An 18,131-nucleotide genomic window follows, 5' to 3' on the forward strand; every position below is an offset into this window, starting at 1 on the left:
AAATAAATATACAGAGCATTAAATGAATGACAAAATTACTAGCAAAATCACATCCAATTAAACGTGAGACTAAGTGAATAATTCATATTATTTTACTAACTATATTTGAATAATCCACAGTGAATTTAAGAAGATTTATACACACTATAGCATAAGTATTAGAATATGTGATGTAATATCTATTTACATAAATAATGGACAGCTATAAAAACCGGACAGTTTAATAGCATTTTGATATAAAAGACTAATAATACTGTTTGACAGATGAAGTAGAAAAAGTAAAGGACATGGAGCTTCAATAATAAAAGCAGCATATTTGATATATTGAAACTTAAACTATAAAACTGAGACTACCCCCTTTTTCATGTATCATGGAAACGCTGACCAGATTTAAGCATTATCATAGCTTAAAAGCAAACCTCAATGAATTCCCCCAAGTTACAGATGTTAACAGCAGATGTTTTTATGATGTTTTAAGACCAGCTGTATCTAACAGTGAATGTCCAGACGAAACCAAAGAGAAGTGAAGGTTAAATACTTTCTTCTAAACAACTTTATTGTCAAACATACATTTTAAAATGGCGTCAGCACCTATTTAGGAGTATGTGTCCCTAACACCTGATTTCTCTCAGCTCTGGGCACTCGGGTAGACCACATATCCCTTCAACCCTTCAACTGAATGTGATCTTGTAACTGAGTTCTGGCCATTGAAATATGGATCTACACGACAGAGCTCTTCTAGATTTCACCCACCAAAACCTCCGAGGTGCTGTTCTTTCTTTCCCCATCCATCACCTGAGACATACATAGGAACCGAGCCACAAGGAAGATGAAGCCTCAGTTTCCAAAAGTAAGCTCCTCCAAGGCTTTAAACAATAATATTTAATCTCTGTGATATTCATTCTTTTACTTATATTTTCCCAGAGTGAATCAATTTTATTCATGCTAAATGTTTGTTCAATTCTCTGCCCCCACAATAGCCTCTTTAATAACGTCTCTAATGCTCCTGGGGTCCCTTAATGGTCATGGCATTTGTCTTTACCACCAAAACAGGGAAATTGTGTGGATTACAATTAAGTTTTACACCTTTAAAGCCATCTGGAGCAAGTCTGCAATGCTATGTCTCCTCTTGCTCCTTTGCTTTATTTTATTTATTTTATATTTTTTTATTTTTATTATTTTTATTTTTTTATTTTTGGCTCCTCTGCTTTAAAAGGTAACTAAGATTTTGTTTTGCTTTGTTTGATAAAAGTCTAGGGCTCATGCCTAGTTATAGAGTGTTCTTTGTTCCCCCTTATTTTATGTCGTCCTTTTCATCATATATTTGTCTTGATAATCATTGTCAATGACGTACTCACAGCACATTCTACCTTGGATATTATTTATTTCTTGTCCCCCAACATCCTTCCTACTCTATAATTTGTTTCAGTCACATGGGTACATTTAATCACTTTTTTCATCAATTTAATTTATTCTACTTTCAATGTGATCCTTGTCCTAGGCTTGTTATTACTCCTTTCATTCTTGTCATAGCATCTGCCCTTTTAAGAAATGATGGAATAAATAATTTTTGTGAAATCTCTCAAAACTCAGCAAAACATATCAGTACTTGAAGAATAACAACTAGATGGCTGAGACAAAAGTGACAATAAACCATCACTAATATTTGTCAGTAGTAGATGGAATTGACAAGATTATGTTCTGGAATTTAGCTTGGTTTTAATGTAAAACAGTTGGTGAACTCAATGTTTAGAAATCATAGGGATCCTGTTATTTAGGTTTATATCTGCATTCTGTGATCTCTTTCCCCCTCCCTCCTTTTATCCAGGCATCTATCGATCCTTCCATCTATCCATCCATCCACCCATCCATCCATCCATCCATCCACTTACTTATTTACCCGCCTATCTAGCTGGGATGCTTTATTTCTCCAAATTAGATACAAATATAGGCTGTATTTTAGTTAACGGTCAAACTATACTAGCTCTGACCTTGCATTCCTTGCAACAGCATGAAGTTAGTGTCTTCATCTCTGTTCAAATTAGTATTCTGAGGTTCTCTTGGGAACATATGTACATACATTCCATTTGCCTTTCCTTATCTAGAGTCATACATACAATAACACATAAATGTGTGTATAAATACACAGTGAGTAGACTTTTTTTAAGATTTTATTTATTTATTCATGAAAGACACAGAGAAGGAGGCAGAGACACAGGCAGAGGGAGAAGCAGGCTCCATGCAGGGAGCCCAACGTGGGACTCGATCCCGGGTCTCCAGGATCACACCCTGGGCTGCAGGCGGCCCCAAACGGCTGCACCTCCAGGGCTGCCCTGAGACTTTTTTGCATGATAAGAATAATGACCATGGGTTTGTTTTTTTGGAAAAATTGGGGCACTTCTGAAAGTTAGAGGAATGCTATTAGTAATTTTGCTCGTATTACATTCAAGACAAGGCTGACCAGGATGCATTGAGACATCGATGAGTCATTCTAGCTATGGATACTTATTTTATAAGAGCTTAACTGAAAACCTCATAAAAACAAAGGGGGGGGGACACAGTTTATATTCTTTTTTTAATTTTTTTAATTTTTTTTAGTTTATACTATTAAATAAAAACACGGCTTGCAAGTTCAAAAAATGCTGCTTTTCTAGTTTCAACTATTTTAAATTCCAGCCTCACAGTTAAATAACAGAGGAAAAAGAACTTTTGACATCTGCAGATAGTTTTTTCTCAAAATATATGTGATTATATTTCAAGACACTAACATTTTATTTAAAATGTTGGGAAATATTGACATATGTAATTGAAATTGCTTCACAAGTACTACACTCTTTTTCATTAATTTATACTATTTCATAAACATGATGCCAAAGCAATACAAATCTTTTATGTAGAGGCTCAAATTCTTGTGCTCTAATCTCTCTGATTTCCCTTCAGCCCTGCTTTGAAATGCATGTGTTAGCTAGGGTCTTCCAGAAACACAGAATTTACATCATGTTACATTACATCATATAACATCACACCACAATACGTTGCAGGGCTTTGTCATGTTGCATTATGTTATATCGTTATATCATGACATCATGTTGTGCTGTGCTCTGTTAATTATATTATGTTACATTTTATTTTATATTTTACATTAGGGAAAGACAGAAGGAGAGAAGAAGAGAAGTTTTGAGGAATTGGCTCACAGGGTCACATGATCAGAAGGTTCATAAGTCGGAAATCTGTAGGACTAGCTGGCAGGCCGGAAACTTAGTTAGAAATTGAAGTTGCAGTCTTGAGCCTGATATTCATAGGGCAGGTTAGAACACTGGAAACTCAGGTAGAGTTTCTTTATTATACCCATGAGAAAGAACTCCTTCTTTCCTGAGAAACTTGTAATCCTACGGCCTGCAACCAATTAAATAAGGCTCACCGACATGAGCAAGACTAATATCCTTAAAGTCAACTGATTTTTTTATATTTATAAAATGTAATTTCATTTACATTTTTATGTTTCAAGTTTGTTTTTTGTTTTTTAATTCGAATTAGTTAACCTATAGGGTAATATCAGTTTCAGGAATAGGATTTAGTGATTCATCAGTACTTACATATAACACCCAGTGGTCATCACAGGTGTCCTCCTTAATGCCCATCACCCATCCAGCCCATAACCCCACCTACCTCCCCTCCAACACCCCTCACTTTGTTCTGTATAGTTTATGGTTCCTTTTATGGTTTGCCTCCCGCTCTCTGTCCCCACCCCTTTTTTTTTCCTTTCCCTTACATACATCTGTTTTGTTTTTTTAAATCCCACATAGGAATGAAATCATACTGTGTCTTTCTCTGACTGAAAGTCTACTGATTACATATACAAAATTCCCTCACAGCAACATCTATGCTACCAAACATCTGGCATCAGAGACTAGCCAACTTGACAAATAAAATTAATCATCACAGGATTCATGTGATTACATTGGGACTACTCAGATATTCCAAGATAATCTCTCTGTTTTAATGCCAACTACTCAGTAATTTTAATTACAGGTTCAAAGTTTCTGGGGCCTTAAATTACTTTGGAAGCCAAACTTATGCTTACTAGCGTATAGTACTTAATATATTGTCAGCCCCTTTAACAAAGATCAAAACGCAAACAGCACTGAAACACGATAGAAGCCCACTTCTCATGCGTGTAAGGGTCAGAGCATAAAATAGTCAAAGGGAGTTATAACCCAAAGTATCAGGTTCCAAAGTGTAAAGATGTTTTATATGATTTCAAGTATCTTTTGATAATGAGAAGCAACACAATGACATTTGGATAGATGAAAGGCAAGGTTCTTTCCTATTTACAGCTTTAAATAAGAGGTCTGCCAAGGAGGACAACACAGAAGGTTACATGCGGGGGCAAGGCCAGCACCCTGGACATGTGAGAGGTAGCGTAGATATAGCACATGGAGTAGTGTTAGCTCGGTATCAGGGGATCCCTGTGGATTGGATGAATTGAATAATTTCAGTAGGTTCTGAAATATAAAGTCTGTCCCTAGTTGTCTGGTACCTGGCCCTGAGTCAGCTAGGCAGGTGCATAGTGGCCTGGAGTGTGAAAGCTCCAGACAGTGGAATAGTTGGGAGTGTGGACTTAATCACCTGTTCAAGGAGGAGGACTAACCAACATCTGTCTGTGTCGACACAGTACAGTACACAGAGAACATTAAAATAGCTATATTAAATAAAGATGCAATGCTCCGTGTCTATGTCTTTTCTAAACTGTTCTTGTCTATGCTGCCCAAAGTGATTCATCACTCTTCTCTTCCTTCCAGTAAGCAAGACACGGACAAGAGAAGAAGGAGCACAGGACATTTTTGGTATACATGGCCTATGGGTTGCACACATCACTTTTCCTTAGAACATATTGCACCAATTTTAATCTCATGTCCAGATCAAACTCTAAGGAATTCACCGTCTCCTTATGAACATTTATCTGTACAGCTAAAAATTCTGTCTCTACCAAAAAAGTTAAAAACATAGCAGAGGACAAGTAACAGGCTCTGCTAGAGTCACTTAACAGTGGTGATAAGAACAAGCAAGTAGATTAAAGAAATGTATTTTTGTGGTAAGGTCATTGGGCACCAAAGCTTACCCGGATAAGGGATAAAAGAGAGGGCCTCAGTATTCTGAGTCATGCAATGGGATGGATGGTGGGTCCTTCCAGAGATGGGAACTCTTGAAGAGAAACAAATCTGTTCATTAGACTTGAGGAAGAGTATTTAGATGAAGGAGCCTGACAAATGAAGTTGAGAAAACCTGCCAAAGCACTTTATAACACCAGGAAATTCTGATGACAGACCATCTACAAATTTTTTCTATCATGAAATACAAGTGAATGATATTGAAAATTGAATGAGTATAATAAAATGAGTGGAGATTATTGAAATGTTGAAATCATAAGAGAACAATGGCTAATTGAATTTAAATAAAAAAAAAAAACACAACGGGACTACAAAATTATTATAATCCTTTTCACAAGTAAGTTTAAGCTGATTTTGTGACTACTCCTAAGGCTCCACTGCAAGCAAGCAGCAAATGTATAGTTGTTTTCATCACTGAACAGCACAGTCTGGCACACGTCTGGGATCTAATTAGAACAAGGCTGAAAAAAAAAAAAAAAAGAACAAGGCTGAAGAGTCTTTCAATGTAATCATTAATAAGAGTGTTATAGAGTCAATTTTATATTTCCATTCTACTGTTAAACTATGGAAACAGTAATAATACAATTTTTATAATTTTTATAATATTTAATACAATTTTTCTGAGAAGCGTAGACATGCCATCTTGAAGTATCTGGTTTTCCAATGAACCCCGATAATCAAAGGATAAAATTAGGTGGAGATGGGATCCCTGGGTGGCGCAGCGGTTTGGCGCCTGCCTTTGGCCCAGGGCGCGATCCTGGAGACCTGGGATCGAGTCCCACGTCGGGCTCCAGGTGCATGGAGCCTGCTTCTCCCTCTGCCTGTGTCTCTGCCTCCCTCTCTCACTGTATGCCTATCATAAATAAATAAAATAAATAAAAAAAATTAAAAAAAAAATAGGTGGAGATGAACTCACTTTGGAAAAAAAAAATCTTAATTTTAAGTAACCTCTGAATGAATTTTAGTACTTCCTTCACTTACAGAGGGAAACCATAGTAATGGCAGATCCTTTGGCTTTGTAACAAACAGAGACCACAAATATTGTCATATTAGATATTGTATAGGTTGCCAGATAGCATATATGTAATCTCTGCTTTGAGATAAAGATATTATTATATCTGCCACTATTTTCACTTCATTTATAGGTTACTTATGAGTATCTTATGTAAACATTTTGAACCTGTATTTTAATATAATTAATTATTTTGTGATCTATTAACAGATTTAAATGAATTCATACATTTCAAGAGGGAGCCCATTCTGCTTTAAAGAACTGCTGAAGGGATCCATGTCACACAAAATAACTAAGGACTCTTGATTTAGAGGAATCTGCTAACTAAAAAGAGAATATTAGGTCAAGAGTGAGGCAAATGTTTATATCTTTGGAAAGAAATGTTTCTTTTAAATAACATTTTCAATAATAGTATACCTACTCATTTTTTTTTTTTTGATAAAGAATTTGACAGGATCTATGATGGATATTTTGTGGGAAACATCACCTGTGAGTGTTAAAAGATCTACTCATTCGGAATTCTTTATTTCTTCCAAAGTACTACTTTAAGGCTATAATCCTCTTTCCTTCAAATTATACTGGATAGTCTCATTTCCATAGGTAACATTAAATTCCAGAAGATAGGCCCTATCTCTCACCCCGTGTTTTTCCTGAGGCTGTATATATACATAACTTGAACGCGAACCTCTAAATTAGGTTTCTCCGAGGATGACCGTAGTTTCCACACAGTAAAAACGTTCTAAAGTGAGTTGCAAGCTCTAACTAATATAAAGTACTAGGTTAACTTTCAAAAATATTTCATTTTATTAGAATTCAGGTCTCAAAACATTCCCAAATAAGATATATATATATTAAAATGGGTGCTCCTTTCAGGTTTTAGACACTACTTATAAGTAAAACATATTCAGAATTGCATTTCAAAGGTAGAGAACTCTATCAGAATTTTGTTTTGAAAGGTATTCTTTAGTTTAGGTCAGGGGTGACCCAAATAGGGTGAACTGTGCCCTCACCCAGGGTAGATTTGCCATGTCTGGAGATATTTTTGGTTGTCATCACTGGGGGTGGTGCTATTAGCATTTAGTGTGTAGAGATCAGAGTTGCTGCTAAACATTCAACAGACAGGAGCAAGCATCCTGTACCAAGGCCTTGTCTGGCCCCCAGAGCCAATAATACTGAAATTGAGAGACTCCGGCTCATTCGTTTGAATTAATACAATGACAAAAAAATCAGGGAAGTCCTGACGAATTAACACTCATTCCCTTATACAGCATCTCTATGCTCCCTGTTAACATCTCTTAATTATTTTCCCTCATATCAGTAGATCATTTAAATAAGTGGATGTAAAAATAAACATACAAATAAATAAATAAATATGTGCATGTGCTTGTGTGCCTCCTGTAAAGTTTTTCATCCATCACATCTTTCCTTCAAATTGCCACCCTATGTCATACCCTCATAGTCACGAAACAGCCAAGTGCCCCATTATGTCTCCTCTTAAGACCCTTTTATTGCCTTCCAAATTGTCTGTGCTTCTAGAATGTCTCAATATGCCAATAAAATTTCTTTTGCTGATATTAGTGGGTTTCTTTTACTAAATCTGAGAGGCATGGTTTCAATACATCTTCTTACTTAACCACGTAGCATACCGTTTTTGTTTTTTTTTTTAACATGGCCACACTGTGTCCCTACCAAACTATTTTTAAGTATCTTCCTCTCTGCCTTTCATGGTGGAACAGCCTCCTCTACGTTCTTCTACTCATTTACTTGCTCCTTCTCTGCCTCCCCACCCATGTCCTCCTTCTTAGTGAGCAAATAACAATGTTGACTTTTACAGAAATGAGACCTATGCCTCTACTTTTCTTATTCTGCCTTTAGTAGGGTCAATATCACTTAACTCTGGTGACTTCATATACTATTGCCAGAAGGAGGACTCCCAAATCCTATCCTGAGCTTTATTTGCTGTTTTAAGAAACAGATCTTATTATGCTATCACTTTCTTGATGCTATAATGTGTCTCATGAAAATGTCCCCAGGGGACACTTGACTTTCTACCCCAAATACCCATCTCTGCCTGTGTTCCATATATTAGTAACAGCCATGATGATCTGATCAATGATTTAAACCAGACATCTGGGAGTTTATTTTGAAACGTGCTCAATTTACATCTCTCTCAACCTCCTACCTAATCAAATACTACCAATTAGGCTTCTTTTATAACAGTCTCTCATCCCCGCACAATTCCTACAGTCCCCTTTGCCATGACCCTGTTGTGGCCTATCTATAATCGTTGTTTATAATCTTGAGTTCTGCAAAATCCTCTGAATGCTCTCTGTGCCTCCTCTTTGCTGAAAAATGTTAGTTGCCCTGCATCAGATTCACGAGTCCTATAGCCCGTGATAGCCTGATCAGCTCAGCGTGCACTAGCCACCCACCTCACTCTACTGCTCCTGATTTGCAGATAGAGGGATGGACCCACCTCAGGGTTACAGACATAGGATTCTATTGCCTTAGGACATTATTTTCCTCCATTGCCATGCTAATTTCAACTCATTCTTTAAGCCTTCACATAAGATTAAATTGTCCCAGAGAGATGCTCTGTTCCCGCAGACTCAACTCTGACTTCACTGTTCTGCCTACGTATACATGACACCCTCCATGTCTTCACTCTGATTTTTTATCATATTGTTTTATTAGCATTTATTTTTGGTTTTATTAGACTCTAGAATTGGAACCATATATGTATATTTCCTATTTTGTCCTCGGAATCGTTACACTCTGCCTCCCCCAAAATAAATCCTCAAAATCAATTTTAATTTAATTCTTATTTATGAAACTTCTATCAGATTGTCTCTACCCAAATTGATACTACTGCTTCTGGATTCACAGCATTAACGATCTTTTTTCTGCATTTGTTCAAACCAGCTTATAATGTTCTATTAACACTCAAGTAAAATAAAACATACAGGGAAAAGTCCTAACACTTTATATTTGTCATTATATATATATATATATATATATATATATATATATATATATATTATATAACATAATATATATTATATATTTTATATATCCTCCAAAGCTGATTATTTTATTTTTTGAGAAAATTATAAAAATGAAATGAGGGATCCCTGGGTGGCGCAGCGGTTTGGCGCCTGCCTTTGGCCCGGGGCGTGATCCTGGAGACCCGGGATCGAATCCCACGTCGGGCTCCCGGTGCATGGAGCCTGCTTCTCCCTCTGCCTGTGTCTCTGCCTCTCTGTCTCTCTCTGTGTGACTATCATGAATAAATAAATAAAATCTTTAAAAATAAAAAATAAAAAATAAAAAAATAATAATAAAAAATAAAAATGAAATGAATTCCCTAGTTGTTTAAACAATTTGATCAAAAGGATGCCTGGTGGAGAAAATTGAGAGCCTATAGTTTGTAGTAATGCCTCTGTTCTCAAAACTACATAAGATTTTTAAAATATATTGATTTTATTAAGTTGTTTTTAGGATTTTGTTTATATAAATGATAGAGGTTATCTATGATAAGAAGTTACATGTAAACAAAGGAACAAAGAAACAAAGACAGTTTACCTGTTAGTGTGGATAGACAAATCATGACTGGAATATCACAGCTCTTGCAGATACAGACATCTATATTTTGAATTATTATTTTCCTGACTAGGAAAATTTAGCTGCATGGTGCAAAATTAAAGACAGTTTAACAACTACAGTCACATAGTCACTGAATTACATATAAATAAATGGGCCTTTGAATTTCATGCACAAGAACAACACAATTATTTGCATGACATGCTTTTAAAATATCTATATTTTGTATATTATACATAGTAAATTGAATAAATCATAGGCATGTGCTGTCACTCTTTAAATAATCACTTTAAAAAAATTTAGAACATTTAAAGATTTTTCTGAAAGACGAGCAAGCTAGTACAGCATTTCCATGTATCACACTCCCACTTTCTCCAACTATTATCTAACAGCTTATAATGTTCTATTAACACTCATGTAAAATAAAACATACAGAGAAAAGTCCTAACACTTTATATTTGTTATTATATATGTATATATATTTATATGTATATATAAATATAGCATTTAGTGTGTAGAGCATTTAGTGTGTAATATATTATAAATAAATATATATCTTCCAAAACTTATTATTTTATTTTTTGAGAAAATTATATAAATGAAATGAATTCCCCGGTTGTTTAAAGTATTCTGGTATATTTGCTACAATTGATGAACCAATACTGGTAAGTTATTATTTGTGAAAGCCCATATGTTATTCAGATATCCTTAGTGCTGTTTCGGGATACCATCCAGTTTCCGTATTCCACTGGGTTGTCATTCTTCCTAGGCTCCTCTTGGCTGTGACAGTTTCTCACACTTTCCTTGCTTATAATGACCTTGACGATTTTGAGGAGTACTATTTGGGTATTTTATAGAATATTTCTCAGTTAGGATTTTTTGGAAGCTTTTCTCATGAGTAGACTAGTAATATGGATTTGGGAGAGGAAAACCCCAGAGATAAAGCATCATTTTCATCATATCATATCATCAACATGATTTTCATTGTTGACGTAGCCTTGGTTACATGACTAACGGTAGTTCTCACCAGTTTTTCAATTATAAATTTACTCTATTATTCCCCTGTTCATACTTTACTTTGTAGAAGGAAGTCACTACGTGTAGTGGGGAGTTGAGCTCCATCTTGAGTGTGTTGTATCAGCATAAATAATTTAGAATTCTTCTGCAAAGGAATTTTGTCTCTATTCCCCATGTGCTTATTTACTTAATAATTTATGTATATCAGTATAGACTCATGAATATTTATTGTATACTTTGTGCATACTCACTTTGTTATCATTATGAGTTCAGGAGATTTTTGTCTGCTCTTTGGAATTCACTACATTACAATGTCATCAACAATAAAGAAGGTTTTCTTTTATTTTAATCGGTATATACCTACCTCCTTTTTTGTTTTATTACCCTACTTAAAACTTCCAATACAATGCTGAATAGAAGTGATGGGCGAGGACATCTTTATTTTTATTCCTCATTTATGTGTAAACCCTTCAATCCTTCACCATTAAACATGATTTTAACTGTGTATATTTTTGTTGATGTTCTTGTTCAAGTCCAGGAAATTCCCATCTATTCCTAGCTTTAATCATATATAGGTATTAGGCTATTCAAATATTTTTTCTTCATAATTTGATACATTCATATGATTTTTACTCTTTAGCTTGTTAATGTGATAGTTATGACTAGTTTTCAAAGTTTGTCTGTGGTATAGACCTTGTTTTATATATTTGGGTTTGCTCAGATTTCGTTGAATATTTTTGCAACTATGTTAATGAGAAATATTCATTGGTAATATTCCTCTCTTATAATACCTTTACCTTGATCTTCATATCTTGTAATATGAAGTAATAGCTAACATTTGGGGAACATTAGTCTTTTAGAATGAATTAGTGCTCCTTTTGCTTCTATTTTTTTGGAAGAGATTGAAAAGAATTCTTCAATCGTTTCTTCTTTAAAGAAGAATTCACCAATAATCTATCTATATCCAGAAATTTATTTTTTGAAAGATTATTTAGTTTTAATCCGAAGTCTGTAATAGAAAGAGATATATTTAGATTATCAATTTCTCCTATTACAAGCTTAGGTGTTTGTGCCTCTCAAGGATTGCTCTTACTTATGTTTTTCCCTAAATTATCAAATTCCAGGGCACAAGTTTGTTCATAGTATTAATATATTGTTATTTTAATATTTATAGTTAATTAAATTGAGGACCCCTCTTTAATTTATGATTCTGGTTCTCTGTGTCTTCTCTTTTATTTCTCATTTAGTTAAACTAAACTTTTATTAACATTATTGACCTTTTCAAAGAAGTAGCCATTCGTTGTTGATTTTCTCTATTATTTTCTGTTTTGAATTACATTGATTTCTGCTCTAATTTTTATTATTTATTTCCTTTTGCTTACTTTAGCCTTATATCACTTATCCTTCCAAGTCTTCTAAAACTGAAGGTTCAATTATTGACTTTAGTAGTTTTAACTTTCTAATATATATATTTGATGCTTTTAATTTCTTTTAAGCTTTTTAGATTTCCTGTTTGTTTCATCCTACAGATTTGTATAGATGGTATTTTAAAAATTCCTCAAGACATTGTCTTTGATTCATATGTCAAATGTTGTACTCACATGTTATATGCTAGGTGAGTGCTGATCATTTTACAGCAATATTTCTGTTATTGGTTTCTAATTTCAGTGCAGTAAGGCCTGAGTGTATATTTTCACAACTCTATCCTTTTACATTTATGTCTCATGGGTCAGAATATGGTCTACCTTGGTGAATGTTCTGTATGTGCTTGGGAAGAATGTATGTTTGCTCTTTTTGGATAGAATATTCTATAAAGGACAATTACAGAAAATCATAGTGCTTTTTAGAAACTGCCAATAAATCAGCCTAAATCTTTACATTAGGTCACCTCTTCTCTCCATTATGAGTTGAAAATAAATGTACAATTTCAAATTCTTTAATCTTGGAGAATTTCTTCATTCCACTGTCCTCTCAAGCCTTCCCAGGCTGAAGCAGAGAAAGATGTGACAGGTCACTGCCAGCTTGGGTTGTATCTTACAGACTGATATGCAAATTAGCTTCAACATTAAGTTAACTGGTCATAGGAGGATTTGGATGCTGATTAAGAGAGAAGTGGCATCTTAGCCAGAGTATGTATACTGACAGACTGAGCAAGGTATTCACGCAACTCAAAGCTCCAGGAGCTGGTTTGGCATATTGCCACCTACACTTGATTTGTAAACAATGGTTGTATCTTATTTTTGTGTGAGGTACAGAGATAGTGTCTATTTCATGACAGACAACTCAGATCACATAGCTACCTTTTCCCTAGTGTTTAGATATTCATTCTTCACTTAGGCTACCAATCCGTGAGCTATGTGTCAAAAGAAGAATAATTACTTTCCTGAGAGCCTAGTTTCAGAATAAAGCTTTAGGGGACTATTTTTATGAGTCTTGTGTCATGACTTACCATAGGATCCACACATATCCTATTCTGCCTCAGACTTCCTATGCAACATTGGGTCCTCTAAATCTGACAGTGGGATGTTTGACGCCGAATGCATTTCAGGTTAAATAAAGAAACTTCTCTATTTTCAAATTCTATCAAGTCTCAAAACTCTGGTAATCATTCAGTAAATCTATGAGAGCAACATATCTAATTGTGTATATGTTACTTCCAAAATCTCAAGTCTTTGCAAGCATTGCATTTTTAATTTAAGGGCGGGGGGCTCAAAATTTAGAAATGCATATAACTAAGAGCACCGCATTTACCCAATATAACATATTTTTTAAAGATTTTATTCATTTATTCATGGGAAACAGAGAGAGGCAGAAGGAGAAACGGGCTCCATGCAGGGAGCCCGACGTGGGACTCGATCCCGGGTCTCCAGGATCCCACCCTGGGCTGAAGGCAGGTGCCAAACAGCTGAGCTACCCGGGCTGCCCCACCAGTTTTTTTTTTTACACTGTCTCTGTACTTTTTCCTTTACCAAAGCCCATATAATTAGAATCATGCACTATGTAGTTTTTTTTTTTTTTTAAGATAGGCTTCTTTCACTTAGTAATATACATTTAAGTTTCCTCCGTGCTTCTTCCTGCCCAAAATATTGTGACCTCTAGAAGACACAATCTAGGTATCATATATTATGATGTGCATGTTGCAATATGTTGGGATTGTCTCCCACCTTAAGGTTCTGACTAAGGGAACTATAGTAGCGGTTGTTGTGCTATTTGATTGTTTTTGCTCTGCAGAAAATTTATAACATCTGGAATGCTTAGCCATTAAGATCCCTGTGACTGAAATTGTGTCCTAGAGCCCAAAGCCACCACAGTAGGCAGAAAAACGTCCCTCTTCCCACCTCAAAGATATTCATGTCCTAATCCCTGGAACCTGTAAATATGCAACATTGCATAAGAAAAGAGACTTTGCTGAAGTGGTTATGGTCTTCACGAAAAAAGGTATTATTTTAGATTATCTGCATTGACCAAATATAACCATAAGAGCCATAACAAAGAACTTTCTCCAGGTGGAGACAGAATATATAGCTGAGGAAGTCAGAGAGACCCAAAGAATGAGGTCTCTTGAATTCAGTTTTGTGTATGGTACAAGGAAGTGGTCCAGCTTCATTCCTCTGCATCTTGCTGCCCAGTTATCCCAACACCACTTGTTTAAGAGACTTTTTTTCCATTGGATACTCTTTCCTCCTTTGTCAAAGATGAGTTGATCATATAGTTGTGGGTCCATTTCTGGGTTTTCTATTCTGTTCCATTGATTGATGTGTCTGTTTTGTGCCAGTTGACTGCAGTCTTGTAGTCTGGAATTGTGATGCCTCCGGGTTTTCTTTCCTTCTCTTTTTTCCAGGTTGCTTTGGCTATTTGGGGTCTTTTGTGGTTGCACACAAATTTTAAGAATGTTCTAGCTCTGTGAAAGATGCTATTGGTATTTTGATAGGGATTGCATTAAAAGTGTAGGTTGCTTGGGGCAATATAGACATCTTAACAATATTTTTTGTTCCAATCCATGACCATGAATTTTTTTCCCACTTCTTTGTGTCTTCTTTAATTTTTTAAATAAGTGTTCATAGTTTTTAGTGTACACATCATTTACCTCTTTGGTTAAGTTATTCCTTGGTATCTATGGTTTTTGGTATGATTGTAAATGGAATTGATTCCTTGATTTCTCTTTCTGCTGCTTCATTGTTGGCATATAGAAATGCAACAGATTTCCGTACATAGAATTAATTTGTTCTACAAATTTGCTGAATTTATGTATCAGTTCTAGCAACTCTTTGGTGGAGTCTTCTGGTTTTTCTACATAGAGTTTCATGTCTACAAATAGTGAAAGTTTGACTTCTTCCTTGACAGTTTGGATGCCTTTTATTTCTTTTTGTTGTCTGATTGCTGAAGCTAGGACATCAAGTACCATGTTAAATAACAATGGTGAGAGTGGACACACCTGTCTTGTTCCTAATGTAGAGGAAAAGCTCTCAGTTTTTCCCCATTGAGGATGATGTTAGCTGTGGGTTTTTCAGATATGGCCTTTATGATGTTGAGGGATGGTCCCTCTCTCCCTACTTTGTTGAGGGTTTTTTCAAGAATGGATGTTGTACTTAGTCTAATGTTTTTTTCTGTACCTCTTAGGAGGGTCATAGGGTTCTTACCCTCTCTTTTATTAATGCAGAAATATTGTTGTTGGTTTAAAGACAGAGAATACAGTGTAATGTGGATTCCAGGCAATCTTAAGAAAGTTCATGGAAAAACCCATCAGGGACATGGGGATTTCCGCTTTCCCAAACATAGCAATAGATATTGCCAATGACCTGAATGGGCCTAGAAGCACACTCTTCCCTACAAGCTCTAGATATGAGTTCAGGTGAGCCCACAGCTGGATTTCAGCCTCTGAATCATGAGGTAGGAAAATAATAAAGGAAATCCAAACTTCTAGCCTATAGAACTATCAGATAATATATGTCATGCTGGAATGCCTGGGTGCTTAAGCATCTGCCTTTATTCCAGGACCCAGGGTCCTCTATCCCAGGATCTTGTCATGATCTCAAGGTCCAACTCAGGACGGGAGTCTCAAGTTGGGCTCTGTGCTCAGCAGGGAATCTGCTTCTCCATCCCCCTCAGCTACCCAACCCTGCTCATGCTCTCTCTTAAATAAATAATAAAATCTTTTAAAAAAAACATGTATCATGCTTAGTCACTAAGTTTGTTTGTGATAGTTCCTTACAGCAGCAATGGAAAACCAATATAGTCATATAATTTCAGTGCTGAGAGAGGGAAACTGTACTTCCTTGCAAGATTTTAGGGAGTAAAGGCATTTCTAGAGTTTTTGGCTTATTTTAGTAGAAAAAAATAGACATTCATTAGTTACAAAACTACCCATTATGTTCCTAAAGCTCTACTGATATGAACCATAAAAAGACTACATCTGGCAAGAGCTGCATTTTGTAGCAATGATGTGATTAAACTTATAAAAATATATTGTAATTTGTACTTTTGCTTAGAAATATTTACATTTAAAAATGATTGCTTATTTTTAATCAAGACCCATGAATTCATTTTAGAAGATGGAGCTCATTTCCTTGGAAACTGTCATATAGTATTGATTTGGGTTTATTATTTTAGAAAAGAGGAGAAAGTCGAAGGATTTAATATGCTCTTTCCTATCAAAATTGTTCTTAATTTTATGGCCCAACAAGACAGTAGATGGATTTATTTGGTTACTATGATATGTATTATAATGCTGAACTTAAAAACTAAGAAACAAGCAAGGATCTTATCTAGAATACCATCAAGTTGTACTTGTCAAAGGTTCACATATCGCCCGAACTTTACAAAGCTCCACCCTGACTGCTAGACCTCCTTGGGAACACCCTGCTCCTATAATAAGTGCAAGATCAAAATTACTGTCTCAACACCCTTAGAGTTTATTTTTCTTGTAAAATTGCCATAATTCTGAGAAATCTAGTGGGGATATTAACAATATATGTGGAAACATATACATGTTTCCAGAAGAGTGCTTAAGCCCTCTTCTATTCACGAATTGATGACGGTAAAGGCAAAGGTGTAGGAATTAGGTGACTGTTACATTGGTTCAAAATAATGTTGGAATTTTCATACTTATACCTGTCGGGAAGGACATTAGATTATTTCTATCTTTTTTGATGTTGAGGCACAATAATGTATTAGTTAACATCAACAATTATAATGGTCAGATAATTTTGAATCCATCCTGTGGTAGAGTTGTATCAATATTGTTCCTTCTGGCTTTTGGTGTCTATTATCCCTGAAAAACCAGAAAGGCCAACTGAAATGCAATGCCTTCTATGATAACTCCAGATCATTAGAGCACAACCCAACTACGTTATGAGCTTCACCAAAGTAATTCTCAAGCTTCTCATGAAAGGAGTGTTTGTTGGGCTCTGTTAGTAGACATAATCCAGAGACTGATAGAAGTGTCCCCAGAGATAATATACTCCAACATTATTATTGATGAACCCAATGAATAATTGACATTGTAATTCCATTGATCATGGGCCACTCCTGAGCCTACATTTTTGCAAAAACAGGTCGAAGGGTTAGAAACAAACTGAAATAAAAAAATCATGCCGTAGGCTAATTATATGACTAAATGCAGTTTTAAGCCTAATAAAAAGTCAAGTTTTTCTTTAGTCTTAGAATTCATTCTTGCACGTATATTGGAAAAAAATAAATTTAACAAAGTTTTGAAATTATATTATGTCTAATACTTATGTTTCAGGGCTTGATGCTGGAATTGGCCCTGAAGCTGTTCAGGTATCTGACTCTAGTTGTACAGTGAGAGGAATTATAGATTATGAGGACAGAGTGAAGAAAAAGAGCCTATTCCTATCAACTTCTCCCTTAGCCTTGTAGTAGCCTTGAGGACCAAAACTTTACATCTATCCCATCTGTGTGATTTGTATTGATTTGCTTTAGATGAAAGCATTTTAACATGCAAATGATGCAAAGAATAATAAACACAACATCCCAAAGCATAACACATGCATGACCTATTTTACCATGTTTGGCTTCATATCATTTTGATTTTAATAATAAAGTATTATTGCTAAAATGTGTATAAAGTTTCTTTTTAGAATGATGAAAAGTCTCTAAACTTAAATTATAGTGCTTGTTGCATAATTCCATAAATATTTTTTAAATCATAGAATTGTACACTTTAGACAGGTGAATTTTTAGAGCATATGAATTATACATCAATAAATATGTCTATAAAATATTAGAGATGCCATTAAAATATCTCTTTTAATCCATCCTTGATTTTATTACCTTTTACATCTCACCAGTTTGCCCGTGTTCAAGTGGGA

This window comes from Canis lupus, chromosome 4 (assembly GCF_048164855.1).
Source record: "Canis lupus baileyi chromosome 4, mCanLup2.hap1, whole genome shotgun sequence".
In the NCBI taxonomy this organism is placed as follows: Eukaryota; Metazoa; Chordata; class Mammalia; order Carnivora; family Canidae; genus Canis; species Canis lupus.